Source organism: Ctenopharyngodon idella, chromosome 7 (assembly GCF_019924925.1).
Source record: "Ctenopharyngodon idella isolate HZGC_01 chromosome 7, HZGC01, whole genome shotgun sequence".
NCBI lineage: Eukaryota > Metazoa > Chordata > Actinopteri > Cypriniformes > Xenocyprididae > Ctenopharyngodon > Ctenopharyngodon idella.
In genome coordinates, this window is record NC_067226.1 from 50,376,167 (window position 1) to 50,383,511 (window position 7,345).

At 35.1% G+C, this 7,345-nt stretch overlaps 1 long non-coding RNA gene across 1 annotated transcript; it reads left to right on the top strand.

Moving 5' to 3' along the window:
* Positions 1–1,374: 1,374 nt before the first annotated feature.
* Positions 1,375–5,618, top strand: LOC127516593 (uncharacterized). Its single transcript, XR_007931032.1, has 4 exons — positions 1,375–1,738; positions 2,181–2,534; positions 2,654–2,754; positions 5,324–5,618. It is a non-coding gene; the product is annotated as an uncharacterized LOC127516593 (long non-coding RNA).
* Positions 5,619–7,345: the final 1,727 nt, after the last annotated feature.

Genomic DNA, 7,345 nt, shown 5'->3' on the forward strand with positions numbered 1-7,345 from the left:
CCCCTCTAAACCAATTTCCACTAGTATTGATAATCCAGGTAAAGTCTTGTGTTGGTCATGCAGTATAATTTCATTTAAATGATCTGGAATATGGTTTATCTGAATGCAAATATTATGACTGGTAGTTACAGCAGCTCTTTGAGTTGACTTGTAAGAGTTTTTATTTTTCTGGTAAAATAAAAGTTAGTAATTAAGCAAATAAATAAAGGTAAATAAATGTATACATAAATTCATACAATCCATGTTGGGGGTAACTCATTACAAGTACATTAAGTTACATAAATCAGATTACTTTTTTAAGGTAAATAAGTAAAGTAAGGCATTACTTTTGAATTTGCATTTACTTCAGCCTGAGTCCTATTCATTTCACTTTTGGTGTGAAAGGACTTTTAAATTGGTCAAAAAGATATTTTTATTGTTGTTGTAGTTGTTGTCAAACAAACAAGCAAGCAAGCCCAGCCCAGATGATAAAAAGTAATGAAAAAGTAACTTTACACATTACTTTTCATGAAAAATTAACTAACACAATTAGTCACTTTTTTAGGGAGTAACAATATTTTAACGCATTACTTTTAAAAGTAAATTACCCCAACACTACTTAATTTGTTATATACACGTTTTATAATTGTGAAAAACAATTTCTGTGATTTTACCATCTATTTTCTATCATGATATTCTATCATGCTCTCTGATGCTATTTGAATAAAGAGCCTCATACTGCAGCAAAATCAGAATGTAAATCAGTAAGCAGTCTCAGTGATGTATATACAGTATTAGACAAAAGGTTTTGCATAACATAATGAATAAAGAGCAAGTAAAAAGAATTTTGAGAGCAGAAACTTAATATACTTGTAAGAAGCAGCTGGAAGCATCAAGCTTCAGTCGTCCATAGCAGGTAAATCGGGGTCTGTTGGGATTTTTTGCATTTCTACTTTGCATTTGTCAAATTTAATACCGTTTCTATATTATCAATACAAGGCTTTGAATTAAAATGTATACAATGACATGAAGAAAACCTCGTTATCATGATTCTCTTTGTGATTTTTCTACTGGACCATTAAAAAATAGTTTGAATGACTTAAATGAAGCTGGTTTATTTAGATGTTTGCATATGAAATGTTTGAAGCCTAAAAGTGTTAAAAACCTTGACTAGAAACAATGATTGCACTGTCATGTGCAGAAAACTATGCAGCATTTTTGTATTCTTGTCATTTATTTCTTTCAGGGAATAAACCTGTGAAGACAAGATGATGCTGGACATGATTCGGCTTGTTTTTGCGCTCGGTGAGTGTTAATGTGGGAAACTACAGAACGAAACTGGTGTCACATTAACTGATTTTCCTGCTATGTCTGATCCCATCAACAGGAATCCTCTCGAAGACCTTGTGCGACCCATATCGCTTCATACTGATCGAAGAGCAAAAGACCTGGTTGGAATCGCAGTCGTACTGCAGAGAGAAATACTTGGACCTGGCTACGGTTCAGAGCGATGAAGACAGAGCCAAATTAAAGGAGGCAGCAGACGCTGCGAACTTCGACTCTTTTGCCTGGATTGGTTTCTATAACGGCGTCCTTACTTGGCGTTGGTCTTATCAAAATGAGGTGATAAGCTATGTAATGTGGGAATCCTGGGAGCCAGACATGTACCGCACACAGGAGGCCTGTGCATTTATAGACAAAAACGAACAATGGGCTGATACAACCTGCCTTGAAGAAAAATACTTTTTTTGTCAAACTGGTAAGAAATAATGCAACACATTCACTTATAATCTGGATGGCTTTTTAGTCTCTTGTGCAAAGTCGTGTTCCTCATAATATTCATCCTCACACAAAATTCAGCATGCACTTTTATCCAAAGCAACTTACAACTGATGCAAGCAATTTATCATGAGAGCCAACAATATTTGCACAAAGTCAAGCTGCAAATACAAGCTTGAATAGTATAAAAGATCAGACGCTTCTGGTCTAATTCAGCCATTAATCAGGATTCAGAGGTGAATAAAAAAAAAAAACAGACCATTCAACACTAATCACGCACAAAAAAATAAAGCTATGATATTCCAAGCAAGCGTTTTCTTTTGAGGACAAGTTTTAGGTCATATTTTAATCACACTTTCTTTAGCACTTCAGATTGTTGGATATGTTTCAATGTTCTGCCCACATATCTCAATCCTTTACAGACCAGAACAAAATCGAAGACAAGTTTAAGTACATCCAAATAAACATGAAGTGGCGTGACGCTCAACTTTACTGCAGAACGAACTACATAGACCTGGCCACGATTACAGACGACACGGAGAACAAGGGCCTCGCAGGCATTATTTCTGACAATAACGGTTGGGACGCCTGGATCGGCTTGTCCAAGAACTTGTGGCTTTGGTCAGACCAGACCAACGTGTCATGGTCTTTGGTCAAATGGCAAGAAGGACAGCCGGACAACATAGGCGGTCATGAAGAGTGTGCGACTGCCGGTACTGAAGGACAGATGGCTGACGTCTCATGCTCAGAACTACAGCTCTTCTACTGCAAAGCCTGTGAGCTCCTGTATTTCTCTTATCTGCAGATCAACTGCATTCTGCAGTGTGTTGGCACAGTAAGCGATCTGCTTGCGATATGAATTATTAATTACAATAATTCATGTTGTTTCTCTCAGCTGATGATCCACCAGTTAAGAAAATAAATCTTGTCAGAGTTGCAGTGAAATCAGCTGGATATCTGAACGAATATGCAGTGATGGCGGCCATTGAAAAGAAGGTGAGATGTATGATCATTAATATACTGTAATAGCTTTTATGAGCATTTTGAATGGGTTTTTATTTTTATATATTTTCCATTGTAATTTGATTTTCTTTTTTTTTTTTTGCACACACACACACACACACACACACACACACACACACACAATTCAATTTTAGTCATTTTAGTACTCGACCTTAAACTAAACGGTGATTAAAATGTATAATCTAATTAATTACATGATATGCCTAATAATTAACCGCACATCATATTTGGCTGAGAAATTACACCCAAAAGATCATTTAAAGTCATTATTGTGTTTTTGAGAAAAGCATCTAATAGACATCATAAAAAGTAGCTTTAGAAAGAAATATTTTATGAGATTCAACAGAGAATTTATTACACAAACTTTTAGGCTATAAAATTGTTTTTTTTTTCAGAATCTACACTGAGTTGGTATTTAGATATATTTACAGACCAAAACAATTTGGTTACCAACATTCTTCAAAAAAAAAAAAAAAAAGTCATACAGGTTTGAAACGACATGAGGGTGAGTAAATATAAATAAACAGAATTTCCATTTTTGGGGCAAACTATCCCCAACACATTTTTTTTTTTTTTTTTTTAAGTGGTACTCCTAATAAGAAGCTAAAACTGGCAGTAGTGGTAAACATCTAAACGAGTGAGTCATTAGTCGTTTTTCAATATGCATTCTTGTCCGTACTTGTTCTTGTGGACTTGTGAAAAGTCATCAGTCACTGCCCACTGTTCCAATTCAAAGTTCGCATCTAGCCAAGTACAGTAAAAATCCCCGGATGTGTTTTTGATCTGCCCCTTTTATCGAGGACGCATCGAGAGGTGACTTTTGCAGACTTGAGACAGCCAGGTATCCCAGAATGCATCTCGCACTAACCAGCAAGCATCAATAGTAAAGGAGAAAACCCATGTAATTTAAACATATTACTGTTTTTTTATGTCATGATATGTAGTTTTTCAGGTGAGAATGTACTGGTTTAAAGCTCAAATCTGTGGTTTATTGATAAATATAGCGCTTATTTGAAATTTTGATCTGACGTTTTCGGAGTTGTGAGATCCAGGCGATCACCAGGCGCTCAGCGCTCATGTACCCTGCCGAGAACAGCCTTACCTAGGCTAATTCTTCTGATGTTTGCCGCTGGCTCTGATGTCTCTGTAGTGGTTATACATGAGATAATTAGTCTTGTGTATGTCTAACGGGCGATCTTTGGTCTCATTAATCTATCATTTGTTCCCTGGCAAACCGTTTTGGCTGAGGGCAAAGTGACGTTTCATAACTTTATATATTTAGGCTATTTAAATTTACAGTTGTAACCTACTTACAGTGCTGATGTACGTTTGACTGAATTTTTTGCTTTATTTGATACTTATACCTTTTACCTATACTTTTATAATGGCTATTATCATTAAAACTGATATTTAACAAAAAGAGACAGGGTTGTGTTTTGTTACATTTCATTTTATTACAGAGAAGATAATCAGAGCATGCACATATTGCCTGAACCACATATTAATATGTTTAATATTTTTTAAAATGTAAACAGGCAGGGTTGCAGTGTTTTACATTTCGTTTTGTTCGAAATACTAAACATGCAGTGAAGATAATCATGAACGCGTTGCCTTAACCACATTTGTGAGGCTATTAATATGTTTAAGATTTTTTAAAATGAAAACGAAGAGGCAGAGTGATGTTTTATTGTTGCCAAAAATATACAGAGATAACCTGAGAAGCCAGAGTGTGCTGAGTGACGCAATCAAGAACGTTGTTGTACCATTTGCAGAATTACCGGACTTGCGTCCTCACGTCCTCGGGAGTCCATTTTCCTGAATCGAACTTGCCAAGTCCGAACTACCAAGGGCACAAGTCTGAACTTTGTGTACTTGGTATTGAGAAATGCCCATTGAGTCATTCATTCATTCATTTCGTTCGTTCAAACAGCTGATTCATTCAGGAATGAAGTAAATGGCTCTCTTTATGAATGGGCCATTGAATCACTGGTTCAACCCGATTGATTCGCTCAAAGCGGATTCATTCAGAAACAAAACACCGTTGTGTACTGCTCTGGCTTTACAGGTAATATTTTCATTGACAAAATTGAGCAAAAGCAGACAATACTGTGTCTAAAATAAGAATATTAAACTTTATTTATTGAACTGTTGTATAAAATCAATATCACATTTGCACTTATTCAGCTATTCAGGACAAAAACAGCACTCGTGTGATACTGCTTAACTATATCATATGATATAAATATGCAACAAAAACTCATACAGGGGCATTTTTGCCCTGATATCTTGATTTTTAGGATCATTATAACTGCATTCTATAGGCTTCATCACTCTGCGAGTTGTTACCCTGCATCATGTTTGTCACCATCAACTGTATAAAATGTAAGATGATCTACGTAGGTCTGGTGCATTATATTTTTTTATAGCAAATTATTTAAATTAACACATTAAATAGAGAGCCCTAATAAATAAATAAATCTATAAATATACAAACACACACATAAATGTATATTCACTAATCACTCCTGAACTCTCGTCACAGGTGAATCAGATGCTCTCAGAACAAATGATGGACACTGGATCCAACGTAACATGGCGAGTCCATCCTGATGGGAAGATCTTCCATCTGCAAGAGAGTGAGACACAAACGACAACAGCACTTGAAGAGAAAGAGCCGATGCAATGTTAGACACTCTGAAACGTACAATGACTTCCATAAACACTTATGGAACTTTAGAGGTACATGTAATAAATGAGATTAATGTTTAACTACATCACGTTTAATGTTAATGCTTTGATGCTTTACATACTGCACAAATACTTATGAATAAAAACTTACAAATAAGATCAAATGCATTCAAGTTACTGATTAACTTTTTTCTTTCTCATTATTTAATTGAAAACTTAAATATATTTAGTGCTTATACATGCATTGGTTTCAATATATTGCTATAATGTATCATTTGTTTAGAAAAATTACATCTAGTCTTAGGCTCCTCTAAGTGGATAAGATTTGAAAATAAGTAATGATTTAGACAATAAGTGATTATTTTCTAGTTTCTGTTTTTATCAATGCATTCAACAAAAGGTGTATTCTTTAAAATGTGTATCATATTTAAGGAACGATACACATTAAGGTCTTTTAGAAAATGACGGATTAATTATGGAATTTTTTTTTGTAGCAATATGTAAACTACTGTATATCATCAAACAACTCTATATATAAAGCTGGATATATATCCACATTTATGTGCATACATAGAGTAAACTCATGTAAAGCCATATATACTATAAAGCAAATCTCAAAAGCTTGATTGTTTATTTCATCGCAAAATTTAACTATATTATCCTCCAGCTCTAATCTGATAAATGTGACTATAAGGCATGAAGATATTAAGATAATATAAACATTAACATCATGATGTTCTGTAAAGCTGCTTTGAAACAATGTTTTTGAAAAGTGCTAATGCATTTGACTTGACAATTTTGTATTCATTTGTAAAAAAGTAGAACAGAAACATTTTCTCTAGTGGCCAATAGCAAAATCACCCCTATACCCTCATTCACTATTCCCTACATTAGTCCACTAATATAGTTCACTTCAGGGAGTGAATGAAAACAGACACAGAGTGCGCCGGAAGGTCTGCTGCTTTTTCATAGTTTGTGTTTGCTGTTTAATAATCATTAGAAACTTAGCAAACTGGAAGATTTTATCATGGAAACTAGCATGTAAAAACCTTAAAACATTAAGCAATTTAATAATCAATTAAAACAGAATTTATACCTGTATGATATTGTGCTGTGGCCACACTGGACCAGTCGTTTGGAAAATGGATGATGGATAGATGAATCATCCGTGAGCGCCATCGTCTGGTCAGACACTGGAATTCATTCAGACAATGTTTTTGTGGCTTCTGAACTGAACATGTGACGGGGTTGGGTTTACCACTTTGGGGGCCCTAAGCAAATCAGCACCTGAGATCCTTATCATCTCAAACATCTCTCACAGAAACAACTTCTCATTCATATCAAGTGTTATTCTGAAAGCAAACCACAACCCTGCTAGAGACACAATTTACCAGCCACTAGTTAAGCTGCACAACATGCTACTTGTCCAGTGGGTTGTCCAGTTCATTTGGCCTCCATACAGTTGCTGACTAAATCAAAACACACTATAGTAAACAAAATAAACTCATTTTATTAATAGGTCTCATTATAAACCCCTGGTTGAGAACAACCAAATGAGTTCACTTGACTGGTCATGTGCATCTGATCAGAGATCATTTCCATGTGTTTGCTTTTGCCTAATGGCCTTTAGATTGGAGAAAAGAGGAGATCTATCACTGTCATCGGGTAATGAAACGCTTTGCATGAGGGCTAGATTATTACAGAATGCCTTATATGGTATAAACTCAAGAACAAATTACCACTGTCTGTTACTTCAGGCAAAAAAAAAAAAAAAAGACATTTCAATAAGCTGTACTGAAACGAATGGCATTGCAACACTATTTCTCTTTATATGTTTGAAGGCTTTTACAGGATCAAAACAATACTTTAAAAGAGC